This window comes from Solanum lycopersicum, chromosome 9, assembly GCF_036512215.1.
Source record: "Solanum lycopersicum chromosome 9, SLM_r2.1".
Lineage (NCBI taxonomy): Eukaryota > Viridiplantae > Streptophyta > Magnoliopsida > Solanales > Solanaceae > Solanum > Solanum lycopersicum.
In genome coordinates, this window is record NC_090808.1 from 37355300 (window position 1) to 37371239 (window position 15940).

Below are 15940 nucleotides of genomic sequence, written 5' to 3' on the forward strand. Positions count from 1 at the left end.
GTGATTCTCTTCTTTTCGGAGGCTTCTTGGAGATTTGTGAGGTAGATGTTTCCATCTTAGTAGACTTTCTTCTCCTTAATTATGATCTTGTTCTATTCTAGAAACAAGTTCATTTGAGACTTGAGTTTTCTTTTGAATCAATTGTAATATTTTAGCGGCTTGTACACGTGAATACCAAGTTTTGGAGGGTCTTATTAAGTTACTTATATTTTATTTTCGCCATTTATTGTAATGGTTGAGTTTTAGGCTGACTTGTCTTGGTGGGAAAAGAAGAGTGCCATCACGTCCATTTTGGGATCGTGAAATATTTAGTTGGTGAATATAGTATTAGAAGTAAATTAAAACTTAACTAATTAGAATTAGAAATTTGTTAAGTTTTCTAAAGAAGTAATGTAATTTCGTTGGTGAATAGTGTTAGAAGTAAGTTAAAACTTAACTAATTATACTTACAAAAATTGTTATGTTCTTGAAATAAGTTAATGTGATTTAATTGGGGAATATAGTGTTTGAATTAATTTAAAACTTAACCAATTAGACGTAGAAAGTCTTTAAGTTCTTCAAATAAGTTAATGTGATTAAGTTGATCAACATAGTGTTTTAGTTAAATTAAATCTTTAACTAATTAGACTTAGAATGTTGTTAAGTTTTCCAACTAAGTAATGTGCTTTCATATGTGAATAGTGTTACAATTAAGTGAAAACTTAACTAATTAGACTTAGAAAAATTTATAAGTTATTCAAATAAGGTAACGTGATTTAGTTTGTGAATATAATGTTTGAATTAAGTTAAAACTTATCTAATCACACTTAGAAAGTCTTTAGGTTCTCCAAATAAGTTAATGTGATTTAGTTGATGAATGTAGTTTTTGAGTTAAGTTAAAACTTAACTAATTGGCCTTAGAAACTCTTTAAGTTATCCAAATACTTAATGTGATTTAGATTGTCAATATAGTGTTAGAAGTAAGTTAAAACTTAAGCTATTAGTCATAGAAAGTTATTATATTTTCCAAATAAGTAGTGTGATGTCGTTGGTGATTATATTGTTTGGAAGTAAGGTAAACTTGGCAAATTAGACATAGAAATTCTTTAATTCCTCCAAAAACTTAATGTGATTTAGTTGGTGAGTATAATGTAAGAACTAAGTTAAAACTTAACTAATTAGACTTTGAAAGTTGTTAAGTTTTGCATATAAATAATGTGATTTTGTTGGTGAATAAAGTGTTTGGAAGTAAGTTAAAACTTAAGTAATCAGACTAAGAAAGTCTTTAAGTTCTCCAAATATTAATGTGATTTATTTGATGTATATACTGTTAAAAATAAGTTAAAGCTTAACTAATTACACTTAGAAAGTTATTATGTTTTCCAAATAAGTAATGTCATGTCGCTGGTGAACATAGTGTTTGGAAGTAAGCTAAAACTTAACTAATTAGCCTTAGAAAGTCATTAAGTTCTCTAAATACTTAATGTGATTTAGTTGGTGAATATAGTGTTAGAAGTAAGTTAAAATTTACCTCATTAGACATAGAATGTTGTTATGTTTCCAAATAAGTAATGTGATTTCGCTGGTCAATAGTGTTAGAAGTAAGTAAAAACTTAACCAATAGATTTAAAAAGTTGTTAAGTTTTCCAAATGAGAAATGTGATTTTGTTGGTGAATAGAGTGGTTGGAAGTAAGTTAAAAATTAACTAATCATACAAAGAAAGTCTTTAAGTTCTCCAAATACTTAATGTGATTTAGTTTGTGTATATAGTATTAGAAGTAAGCTTAAACTTAATTAATTAGACTTAGAAAGTCTTTAAGTTCTCCAAATACTTAATGTGATTTAGTTCGGGAATATAGAATTAGAAGTACGTTAAAACATAACTAATTATACTTTGAAAGTTATTATGGTTTTTAAACAATTAATGTGATTTAGTTGGTGAATAGTGTTAGAAGTAAGTTAAAACTTAACTAATTAGACTTAGAAAAATTGTAATGTTCTTCAAATAAGTTAATGTGATTTAATTTGTGGAATAGAGTGTTTTAATTAAGTTAAAACTTAAATAATTAGACTTAGAAAGTCTTTAAGTTCATCAAATAAGTTAATGTAATTTAGTTGACCAATAGAGAGTTTTAGTTAAGTTAAAACTTAACTAATTAAACATAGAATGTTGGTATGTTTTTTCAAACAAGTAATGTGATTTCGTTAGTGAATAGTGTTAGAAGTACCTGAACACTAAACTTATTAGACTTAGAAAAATTGTTAAGTTATTCAAATAAGTTGATGTGATTTAGTTTGTGAATATAGTGTTTGAATTAAGTTAAAAATTATCTAATTAGACTTAGAAAGTCATTAAGTTCTCCAAAAAAGTTAATGTGATTTAGTTGATGAATATAGTATTTTAGTTAAGTTAACACTTAACTAATTAGCCTTAGAAAGTCTTAAAGTTCTCGAAATACTAAATGTGATTTAGTTGGTTAATATAGTGTTAGAAGTAAGTTAAAACTTAACTACTTAGACTTACAAAGTTGTTATGTTTTCCAAATAAGTAATGTGTTTTGGTTGATGAATATATTGTTTTTGGAAGTAAGTTAAAACATAACTAATTAGACTTATAAAGTCTTTAAGTTCTCCAAACAGATAATGCAATTTAGTTGGTTAATATAGTGTTAGAAGTAAGTTAAAACTTTACTCATTAGACTTAAAAAGGTGTTAAGTTTTCCAAACAAGTAATGTGTTTTTTGGTGAATTGTGTTAAAAGTAGGTCAAAACTTAACTAATTAGACTTAGAAAGTGTCATGACCCAAAAATGGAGGTGATTACACTCGTCTTATCCAACAAAGACAAGTCAGTCTATAACTCAACAATTACAATAAAGTGTGGAAATAATATACAAGTAACTTAATAAAAACCCAAAAACCTGGTAGAAACGTGTACAAATCTCTAAAGTATTAAAATTGATTCAAAAGAAAAACGTAAGCCTCAAATAAACTTGTTTCTAGAATAGAACAAGATCATATTAAGGAGAAGAAAGTCTAGTGAAATGGAAACAACTACCTCACAAATCTCCAAGAAGCCTCGGAAAAGATGAGAATGACAAGTACAACAAAAAAAATCCAAGCCCATAACGTACAAAAATTTGTAGAAGCAAGGGTTGAGTACCAAACCACACGGTACTCAGCAAGTAAACCTCTAAACACAAGTTAAGGGGATGAAATACGGGTACTCCTACCACCCCCAACCGAACCTCCACAACTACAACCTGCATAAAAATTAACCCCACCTAACAACTCAAAGTTTACATAGCACGTAGCTCAAAAAAAAGACATACACAAATTACATATCCTCAACAACAACACTTCAACAAATTACGTATCCTCAACAACAATACTTCAAAAAATTATATATCCACAATAACAAGCTCAATATTGATCAATCACAAGTTCCACCGAAAGACAATCAGTAGATTAACGAAACACGGTATCAAGTTCACTAATAATAAGTATGTGCAATGCAATGATATGCAATGTCAAGTATAATGATGCATGTCTGACCTAGTGATTCACACCCACTGTATCTCTGTCTGGGAGCCATGGGGGACATATCTTTCCATGAATCATTCATGTCGCACGACACGACCCTAGATAATAGAAACCATCACGTCATGCGATACGTCCCTTGAGATATAGTATCCATCACGGTGCGTGATACGTTCCTCGAAATGGTACATCCTCTTAAGTACTCATTCTTTTTCAATGCACATAAGACTTGTCACAACCAATGTCTCAGAATAATGCAGATGACAAGTTAACACAAATAATTAGGAGATGACCATTTTCATTACATCGCACTGTTAACAACCACAATAACATGAAGTCACATCAACAATGATTCAATAAGCCTTCAACCATTTCTCAATACATTACACATAAACAATTAGTCACATTGCCTTTTGTTATCCCTTTTTTTCATCATTACAATTAATAAACGTGGACAAGTCAACCCATCACCAATCCCGTTACTCCCAATCATATACAACAATAAAATACACGCATTTCATACACTTAACAAGACTTTAGAAATCCACTTGCCTCAAATAGTCAAACAATCATTGGGACTTGATCCTCCCCTTTTAATGGAACTCCCAACTCAAAGAAATCTATTAAAATTAATGACTACAATACGATTTCAAAACTAACAACACTCATGTTACTATGTTTTTAGCTTTGACCCAAAAATTCACCAAAATTTATACTCAAGTTTCTAATCTTGATGTCAATTAACATGATCATTCTCATATTTTTCAAATTTCAAACCTAGAGTTGAGTTTAAATTTCTCCAATAAACTACATATAATAATATTCATATAATTTTATAACTTTATATTTAATTACATATGATAGTTTATCAAAGTAGGATAATTATATAATATGATGAATATAAGACCTATTTTAAATGAAAAAAAAGAACCAGTACGTTAATCACTCTATTCCATATATATATATATATATATATATATATCAATAATCCAAAAATAATATAATAGAAATAATTAAAAATCTGAATTTGGAAAATTGGCAATCATCGGCCAATGAATGTCGTTAATGATTTAAACCTAACTTTTTCAATTGTGTTTTTCTCTTTCCACATATTAATAATAATAATTTACCTTATAATAATATTTATACATAATAATAGACTTACTTATTAATGTAGTGATAACTTTTACTTGACGATTGACGAGGTCGCAATTCCTACAGTGGTCGCGTAGAGCACTGCTTAGGTTATTTCATGTTTTGTTTTTAAAAAAAATTAATTATGTACCAAAAGTGATAAATTTCACCAACTTATTTTAATAAATATAGGTCAAATAACACAGGGTATGAAATAATTATTAGTTTAGCCCAATAACTATCAATTAAGTCAATTATCTACAATTACTCATCATTAATTAACTCAAGATAAATGTATAATCAAAACTTCTAAAAATAACCTTCAGGGACATTACATTATCCACCACCAAAAATCATGTTCGTCCTCGAACATAAGGTTAAAGAAGGAACAGTAATCAATGTTACCAAAGCCTAAATTATTTCTAATTGGTGTTCGTCTCTCTTAGCTCTTCCTTAATACCATGTCATCAAAATCATCTACTTGTCCTTGTGTTATGAGACCAACGAATCTAATGCTCTGATACCAAGTTTGTCACGACCCAAAATGATTCGTGAGTGGCACCCACACTTACCTCCTTAGGTAGGCGAACCAACACATCTAAGCTCCAACATATACAAATAGTTTAACTATAAATAATATAAATAATGCGGAAGCTCCAAAATATACTAAGCAACCAATTTAAAAAAATTTCTAAAGTGTAATACTTAACATCCGAAAATCTGATAGTCATCACATCATGGACATCTAATCTCCAATACTATGTCTAAGAATATCGAATACACTAAAATAAGAATAAAATGGTATGTGTCCGAAAGTATAGGACATCATGTCATGACCAAGAGAATCCAACATGAGCTTGAATGGATAGCTCCCCCTGTAACTTGATATGCGGGAGGCTGACTAGAGCTGAGGGAAATCAGAAGTCGTAGGTACACTTGCTGCATTTCATAAAAGGAAACCAAAGAAGAAAACAAGTAGGGCTCAGTACGAGGCAACATGTACTGAGTAAGTATCATCAGTCAACCCAAAATAGTAAATAATATAAAAAGAATAATAGTATGAACTCGACTATAGCATTTAACATGTGATAAGCAACAAACAACATGAACAAGTGTCAATAACAATAAAGTAAGAACGTATTAAGTCAACTGTATCAAGATCACACATGAGGACTCATGCTTCCAGACCAAACCATTTTGGGAGTTGACCTTTGAGATTGAGTATCTTCTGTTAATTCAACATATTTTTTCTTTAATATTATTGTGTCGGAACGTGATAATCCGATCCACGAATACCGTGTCGGAACGTGACACTCAGATCCAAGAATGCCGTGTCGGAACGTGACACTCCGATCCAAGAATATTGTGTCAGAACATGACACTCCGATCGTATAATATCATTAGTTTATCATTTAGTATCACCACATTTTCATTCGTTAATAATATTTTATCTAGCCTTCTTTATTCAAGGCATTACTTCGATAGAGATGCCTTGGTATAAAAGAAGGCTTGATGAACGAAAGTAGTGAGATTAGGGGATCGGGTGCGACGTTCCGGTACCAGGATAGTATATGAGGATCGGAGTGTCACGTCCGACACCAGGATAGAATATGGACCGGGTGCCACGTTCCGGTACCAGGATAGTATATGAGGATCGGAGTGTCACATTCTGACACCAGGATAGTATATGGATCGGGTGCCACGTTCCGGTACCAGGATAGAATATGGATCGGGTGTCACGTTCTGACACCAGGATAGAATGGAGCGGAGTATGGAGCGGAGTGTCACGTACCGACACGAGAGGAATAAAGATAATGAATCTTGAAAGATGTTAATATATTCAATCTAATGAACCTAATTCCCAAATGAGTAGGATGAGGAGGCGTAAGTCCTCATTGATGAGCTTGGTGTTGTAACCAAGGGTTATGGTAATTGTAAATGCTGAATGCTAAGGATTTTAGTTGATTTTATGATATTATCTGATATATACTTTTGTCTATTTTGAGTTGGCCGATGATATCTACTCAGTACCCGTGTTTTGTACTGACCCCTACATTTATGTTTTCTTCTTGTTTATTTGTGGAGTGCAGCAAATGTGCCGTCGCCTTGGACTCAACAATAATTCAAGCTAGTCTTACTACATCGGAAATTCAAGGTGAGCTAACGCTTCTAGCTTGGACTAGATCTTCTTCTTCAAGTCTTGATGCCTTGAACATCTGGCATGGACTAGCTTCTGATGTATTTTTAACTTTTAGAATACTCTTAGTTTAGTCATTTGATCGTAGATGTTCTTGTGGTGATGACTTCCAGATTTTGGGGATAATAATAGTTATTGATTTTATTGATGAGTTTAAGTCTTCCGCATTACTTTCTGTTGATATTATACTGAAATGTTAGATTTTAGATTGGTTGGTTCGCTCACATAGGAGGGTAAGTGTGGGTGCCAGTCGCGGCCCGGATTTGGGTCGTGACAAACTTGGTATCAAAGCCTTAGGTTCGTTGGTCTCATCATACAAGAACGAGTCTAGTAGAGTCTTAAGGAACGGTAGGGGGACGCCTTTACATTTCTTTGAGAGGTTATAAGACTTAGGAAAGTTACATTCTTCTTTCTTTCTTTCGTGCTATTACTTGGGTCCAATATGTATTTAGGTGATACAAATTGGTATCTGACCATCTTCACTCTATTTCGCAGATGGTAAGACCTAGAGCAACGACTACGCCAACACCAACACAAGCACCAGCGAGACAGGGTGCGTCTGAGCCAGCCACTGGGGCTGTAGCTCGAGGAAGAGCAGTGGCAAGAGGCCGTGGTAGAGGTCGTGGGAGGACGTCCTCTAGGGGAAGTTGACGAGCACCTAGCCCATCTGATACTAGGGGAGTGACTCCTCCACCGACTGAGAAAGTAATGAGAGAAGGGGAGGATGGGGAAAATGAACAAGTGCGGAATGAGGGATTGCCACCCCAACCTACCCTAGAGATGATCAATCAGGTTCTCGCCTATCTTAGTGGGTGTTCTGATCAGGGTCAGGCACCTCCTGTGTTTTCTGCACCAACGACTTCAGTTTCGGAGGTACAACATGCAGCCACTATGGCTCCTCGTATGGATGCCTCATTAGATATAGGCACGTTTCCAAGTCTGACTACTGGGCCTATAATGACAAATGATCAGCATGAACTTTTCAGTAAGTTCTTGAAATTAAAACCTCCAGTCTTAAGGGTGCTGAATCTGAGGATGCTTATGATTTTCAGGTTTGCTGTCATGAGCTACTACACAAGATGGGTATTGTAGAACGGTTTGGTGTTGAGTTCGTGAGTTATAAGTTTCAAGGGAATGCCAAAATGTGGTGGCGGTCACATGTTTAGTGTCAACCAAAAGAGGCACCACCTATGACATGGGCATCATTCTCTAGCTTGTTTATGGAGAAGTATATCCCTCGGACATTGAGGGATAGGAAAAGGGATGAGTTCTTGAGCCTAGAGCAAGGTAGGATGTCGGTCAATGCATATGAGTCTATGTTTCGTGCACTATCCAGATATGCCACCCAACTTTGTTTCAGTCCACAAGAGCGGATTCGTCGTTTTGTGAAGAGGTTGAGGTCAGAGTTGCGGATTTCAGCCTTACAGGTGGAGGCTACGGCAAAATCCTTCCAAAAAGTGGTAGATTTCGTGGTAGAGGTGGAAAGAGTGAAGCCAGATGAATTCACCATGTCATCGACATCAAAGAGGTTTAGAAAGGGAGGTGAGTTTAATGGTTCTTACTCTAGAGGACAGGGTTCCGGAGGTTACTCAGTTCGACCCATTCAGTCTTCACTACAGACTGTAGTTGGGGGTCCACCTCAGACCGGTCAACACTTCTCTGAGAGACCTATGCATGAACCCAGAGAGTGATATGGATGTGGGTAGATTGGACATATTAAGAGATATTGTCCAAAACAGATTTACAGACCTCCAAATGTTTGAGTTAGAGGTGGTCATGGTAGAGGTCGTTATTCTTCAGGACGTGGTGGTCGAGGTACTGGTGGTCACCAGAACGGACGAGGTGATGGGCAACTTGTAGCCACTACATCACAACATGGTAGGGGCAACGGACAGACGGGTGAGAGGGCCCATTGCTACGCTTTCCCTGGGAGATCTGAAGCGGAGGCATCAGATGGTGTCATCACAGGTAATCTTCTGGTTTGTGATTGCATTGCTTCTATACTGTTTGATCCTTGATCCACATTTTCTTTTGTATCTTCCTTATTTGCTAGTGGTCTAAATTTATATTGTGAATTACTTGATATGCCTATTCGTGTTTCTACTCCGGTGGGTGAGTCTGTGGTAGTTGAAAAGGTATATAGGTCTTGTTTGGTGAACTTTGTGGGGAGCAACACTTATGTAGATTTGGTTATCTTAGAAATGGATGATTTTGATGTAATTCTGGGTATGACTTGGCTTTCTCCGCAATTTGCGATCTTGGATTGTAATGCTAAAATGGTGACGTTACCCAAGCCTGGGACAGATCCGTTTCTGTGGGAGGGTGACTACACTTCCAATCCGGTGCATATAATCTCCTTTTGTCGTGCTAAGAAAATGGTTAGTAAAGGGTGTTTAGCTTTCTTGGCACATCTCAAGGATGACACTACCCAAATACCTTCGATTGAGTCGGTTTCAATGGTCCGTGAGTTTCTAGATGTGTTCCCTGCAGATCTTCCTGGTATTCCACCAGATAGGGATATCGATTTTTGTATTGATCTTGAACCGGGTACTCGCCCCATTTCTATACCCCCTTATAGATTGGCCCCCGCGGAGTTAAGAGAGTTAAAAGCCCAACTTCAAGAGTTGTTGAGCAAAGGCTTCATTAGACCAAGTGCATCTCCTTGGGGTGCTCCGGTTTTGTTTGTGAAGAAGGATGGGAGTTTTCGGATGTGCATAGACTACCGACAGTTGAACAAGGTAACCATAAAGAACAAGTATCCTCTTCCTCATATTGATGACTTGTTCAATTAGTTACAAGGTTCTTGTGTCTTTTCTAAGATTGACTTGAGATCCGGTTATCATCAATTGAAAATACGGGCAACGGATGTGCCAAAGACTGCTTTTAGAACCAGGTATGGGCATTACGAATTTGTAGTGATGTCTTTTGGTCTTACGAATGCCCCTGCTGCTTTTATGAGCTTGATGAATGGGATTTTTAAGCCATTTCTGGATCTCTTTGTGATCGTTTTCATTGATGATATATTGGTATACTCAAAGAGCATGAAAGAACATGAAGAGCATTTGAGAAGGGTATTGGAAATGTTGAGGGAGAAAAAGCTTTATGCCAAATTATCCAAGTGTGAGTTTTGGCTAGATGCAGTGTCCTTCTTGGGGCATGTGGTTTCTACGGATGGAGTGATGGTGGATCCTTCTAAGAATGAGACAGTAAAGAATTGGGTAAGACCTACTAATGTGTTAGAAATAAGGAGCTTTGTTGGGTTAGCTAGCTACTTCCGCCGATTTGTCAAGGGATTCTCTTCTATTGCTTCCCAACTGACGAACTTGACTAAGCAAAATGTTCCATTTGTATGGTCGGATGAGTGTGAGAAACGCTTTCAGAAGCTCAAGACTTTATTGACTACCGCACCTATTCTCACCTTGCCAGTGGAAGGTAAGAATTTCATTGTCTTATGTGATGCATCTTTTTTGGGTTTGGGTGCAGTTCTAATGCAAGAGAAGAATGTGATTCCTTATGATTCAATACAATTAAAAGTGCATGAACGTAACTACCCAACTCATGATTTGGAATTGGCCTCGGTAGTGTTTGCATTAAGGCAATGGAGACACTATTTATATGGGGTTAAGTGTGAGGTCTATACGGATCATCGTAGCCTACTATATGTCTTTACTCAGAAAGATTTGAACTTAAGACAGAGGAGATGGATGGAACTACTGAAGGACAATGACATCACTATTTTGTATCATCCGGGGAAGGAGAATGTTGTAGCGGATGCTTTAAGTAGAAAGGCGGGAAGCATGGAAAGTCTAGCTCACTTGCAAGCTTCTAGATGCCCATTGGCTAGAGAGGTTAAGACTCTAGCTAATGACTTGATGAGATTAGAAGTAAATGAGAAGGGAGGATTGTTGGCTTGTGTGGAGGCAAGATCTTCTTTTCTTGACAAGATTAAGGAAAAACAGTTTGATGATGAGAAACTAAGAAGAATCCAAGATAAGGTATTGCGAGGAGAGGCTAAGGAAGCACAAATCGATGAGGAAGGTGTTTTGAGAATCAAGGGAAGGGTATGCGTACCCCGCGTCGATGATTTGATCAACACTATTCTGACAGAGGCTTATACTTCAAGGTATTCGATACGTCCGGGTGCAACCAAGATGTACCGTGACCTAAAGCAACACTTTTGGTGGAGTAGAATGAAGCGTGATATTGTGGATTTTATTGCCAAATGTCCAAACTGTCAACAAGTAAAGTATGAACACCAAAGGCCCGGAGGAACACTTCAGAGAATGCCCATTCCGGAATGGAAATGGGAGAGAATCGCAATGGTTTTCTTGGTTGGTCTTCCAAAGACAATGGGTAAGTATGACTCTATTTGGGTGATTTTTGATAGGTTAACTAAGTCTGCTCATTTCATTACGGTCAAGGTGACTTACAATGCAGAGAAGTTAGCCAAAATCTATATCTCAGAAATTGTTCGGTTGCATGGGGTTCCACTATCCATCATATCAGATAGAGGTACGCAGTTTACTTCCAAGTTTTGGAGAACATTGCATGCTCAATTAGGTAGTAGGTTGGACCTTAGTACCGCGTTCCATCCTCAGACCGATGGTCCGTCTGAGCAAACGATTCAAGTGTTTGAGGATATGCTTCGCGCATGTGTGATAGAGTTTGGAGGCCATTGGGATAGCTTCTTACCCTTAGCGGAATATTCATAAAATAATAGCTATCACTGAAGCAATTATATGGCTTTATTTGAAACATTGTATGGTAGGAGATGTAGGTCCCCCATTGGTCGGTTTGATGCGTTCGAGGTTAGACCTTGGGGTACTGATCTCTTGAGGGATTCGATGGAGAAAGTGAAATCTATTGAAGAAAAGCTTCTAGAGGCGCAAAGTAGACAAAAAGAATATGCAGATCGAAAGGTTAGAGACTTAGAGTTCATGGAGGGAGAACAAGTCTTGCTGAAGGTTTCGCCCATGAAAGGGGTTATGCGGTTTGGTAAAAGGGGTAAGCTAAGTCCAAGGTACATTGGACCATTTGATGTACTTAAGCGAGTAGGGGAGGTGGCTTATGAGTTAGCCTTGCCCTTAGGGTTGTCCGGAGTACATCCGGTCTTCCATGTGTCGATGTTGAAAAGATACTATGGGGATGGAAACTACATTATTCGTTGGGATTCAGTTCTGCTTGACGAGAATTTGTCTTATGAGGAGGAACCTGTTGCCATTCTAGATAGGCAAATTCGCAAGTTGAGATCAAGGGAGATTGCATCCATCAAGGTGCAATGAAAGAATCAGCCGGTTGAAGAAGCAACTTGGGAGAAGGAGGTCGATATGCGAGAAAGATACCCACACCTGTTTACAGATTCAGGTACTCCTTTTCACCCTTTTTTCCTTCTTGTGATCGTTCGGGGATGAACGATGGGTAAATTGTTATCTATTGTAATGACCTTTTTAGTCATTTTGAGAAGCAGGCTTCAATTCTGGAAAAACTGGCAGAAACGACGGATCCCACGACGGACCGTCATGGGCATGACGGACCGTCGCAAGGTCTCGTTTCAAAACACTTAGAAAATCTGAAATTGGGTACTGAAAATCGACTCTCTGAACTTTGTGACGGAATGGAAGGACGGACCGTCACAAGCGTGACGGACCATCACAAAGCCTTCAATGAAAATCCATTCTCTGAACCTTGCGATGACCTGCAGGACGGACCGTCACAGGCACGACGGGCCGTCGCGGGTTGCGTAATACCAGTCTGGGTCGGATTTCTTTACAAGTTTTAAGAGACGTTTTGGACTATTCCTACTTTAATTATAAAGTTAGAGGGTTAATGTTAATAATTCTAATTACTTGGGGGTTAAAAGAGGCAACCTTAAGTTAGTTAGTGGGTTATTATTGTCATCTTTTATTCTTAATTATATGATAATTAGGGTAAAAGAAAGAGGGTTTGAATAAAGAAAATAGAAAATAACAGAAAGAGAGAGAAGGGGAATCGATAGAGGGAGAGACGATCGAGAAGGGGAAAAACACAAAGCTTTGGGAAAATTTGCTTGCTTGATCACGAATCTTCGGTGGAGGTAGGTTATGGTTGTTTTTATACTATTCGTAGTAAACTCTTAATAGAGAATGATATGTATGGGTAGTATTGTAAACCCTTCTATATGCTTAATTGTATGCTTGCATGAATGTGATTATGTAATTATGATAAAATAAGCATGATGAAGCTATTGAATCCTAAATCTTGAAAATGAAACCCTAATCTACTTTGTTAATGATGACGCCTTGGTATAAAAGAAGGCTTAATGAATGAAAGTAGTGAGATTAGGGGATCGGGTGCCACGTTATGGTACAAGGATAGTATATGAGGATCGGAGTGTCACGTTCCGACACCAGAATAGAATATGGATCGGGTGCCACGTTTTGGTACCAGGATAGTATATGAGGATTGGAGTGTCACGTTCCGACACCAGGATAGTATATGGATCGGGTGCCACATTCCGGTACCAAGATAGAATATGGATCGGGTGTCACGTTCCGACACCAGGATAGAATGAGGAGCGGAGTGTCACGTACCGACACGAGAGGAATAAAGATAATGAATCTTGAAAGAAGTTAATATATTAAATCTAATAAACCTAATTCCCAAATGAGTAGGTTGAGGAGGCGTGAGTCCTCATTGATGAGCTTGGTGTTGTAACCAAGGGTTATGGTAATTGTAAATGCTGCATGCAAAGGATATTAGTTGATTTTATGATATTATCTGATATATATTGTTTTCTATTTTGAGTTGGCCGATGATATTTACTCAGTACCCGTGTTTTGTACTGACCCCTACTTTTATGTTTTCTTCTTGTTTATTTGTGGAGTGCAGCAAACGTGCTGTCGCCTTCAACTCAACGGTAATTCAAGACAGTCTTACTACATCGGAAATTCAGGGTGAGCTAATGCTTCTAGCTTGGACTGGATCTTCTTCTTCAAGTCTTGATGCCTTGAACTTCCGGCATGGACTAACTTCTTATGTATTTTTAACTTTTAGAATACTCTTAGTTTAGTCATTTGATCGTAGATGTTCTTGGGGTGATGACTTCAAGATTTTGGGGATAATAATAGTTATTGATTTTATTTATGAGTTTAAGTCTTCCGCATTACTTTCTATTGATATTATACTGAAATGTTAGAGTTTAGATTAGTTGGTTCGCTCACATAGGTGGGTAAGTGTGAGTGCCAGTCGCGACCCGCATTTGGGTCGTGACAGTATAATTATTAACTCGTAGGTTAATAATATAAAATGAACTAGAACATCTCACTTGAGAATGACGTGTTAGCATGTGGTCATGAGGATTTGATGAATAACATTTGTTTTATACTTCGTTAATCTAAGTAAACAATAACCAGTAGTTAATAACACATTAAATTACAAATCTCTCTTTACCACTAGTTCCCACTACTTTAAGACATTGCAATTAAAATCCTTCCAACAACATAACATAATCTAATTATGGATTTTATTAAAGGACTTGTAATGGTAGTAACAAGTGTACATGAACGTACTAGCTATTACACACCTATCAATCAATGTGTATAGAAAAATTAGAGCTTTTTGAATTTTTACCTGAAGGAGTAGTCACTTCCATGTCCTCCGGTAAGCATGTCTCTCTTTTATTTTCTTTCCTCCTCCAAATTATTTACTACCCTAATTGTTATATATAACTAATTATGAAAGTAGCCCACTATTTATTTTACTATTATTTTCTTTAACCACCAGCTAAATAATTATTAAAACTACCCCACTAATTTTATAATTATAATTACGAATAGTCCAAAATACCCATTTATTATATTTGAAAATTATTTTATGAAATAAAAGTTCTAATATTTAAAACTACCAAATGGGTCGTTACATTTGATACCAAATTGCCCATCGTTCGTTCTAAAACAATCAAGGGAAAGGCGAGAGTAAGAAGGGTATTTGTCTCAACGATTCTTTCAAAAATATTAATTCCCAAGGACTCATATCAAAAGTATCAAACCAATCATTTTGGAGGCAACATCATATCATACTATGTCTCCAATGGGGTCATCTCAATACTTGAATGATAACTATTATTGCATGTAAACTCGACTAATAACAAAACTATTTCAATAACCACCAAGTTAATCGTATTCGCATCGTCAACATGTTATCAAGGACCCTAGCACAACCATTTGGTGGAATCTTTTCTCACATAGCCATGATAATATCTCAAAACCAATATGGGATATCATCAGTGGTGAACTTGAAAAAACCACCACACACTCATAGTGCACATACCATCATAATTTTTGTCAGTATTTTCTTCTCACAACATACACTTTCCATGAGCTTAAGTTATAATTTGACCTTTATACATGAAGTACTCCTAAACGGAGAATCAAACTTATCTAACCCAATTTTTATCTTATTTTATTTTAAAAAAAGATCAAGTAACCACACATTAAGAGATACTTGCTAGCATACATAATCTCTAATAAAACAAAGCCGCTACATGATACTAATGATGAGATAGATCTTAAGTCTATCACATAACTGTAAATTTGCATGGTAGCTATCCAATAAATTCTCATAAGTAAAGATCTATATGTAGAGTCACTAGTATTTTCAACTATTTCAAACAACACCAAATCTTTCGTAATTGAAACGAGTAAGTCTAAAAAAAATGTCACCTTACCACAAAATTGATATGCCGGATCCATTACTAAGATCTCATTCATAGAAATAAATACATGCATGAGAATAATTAGTGAATCATACTCCAAATCGTGTCCAGTTTAAATAGGTGGTCACATAAGAATGTTCAGAATAACGGTCGAACAACTTTAGATACTTTTTACATCAAACATGTAAGGAGAATATTTAATTTTGAGCCACCAACAATAAACCAGTTTTGTACTTGTTACAATAATACATATATTTAATTTATCAAACCCTACATATTTCTCATAATACTGTATTAAATTCAACACTCTTAATACAACCAAAAATCATAACTACACCCTTCATTTGTCTTACTCTCAAATTGTCACTCGTTTATAGTCTTCTTAGAAAACACATTGT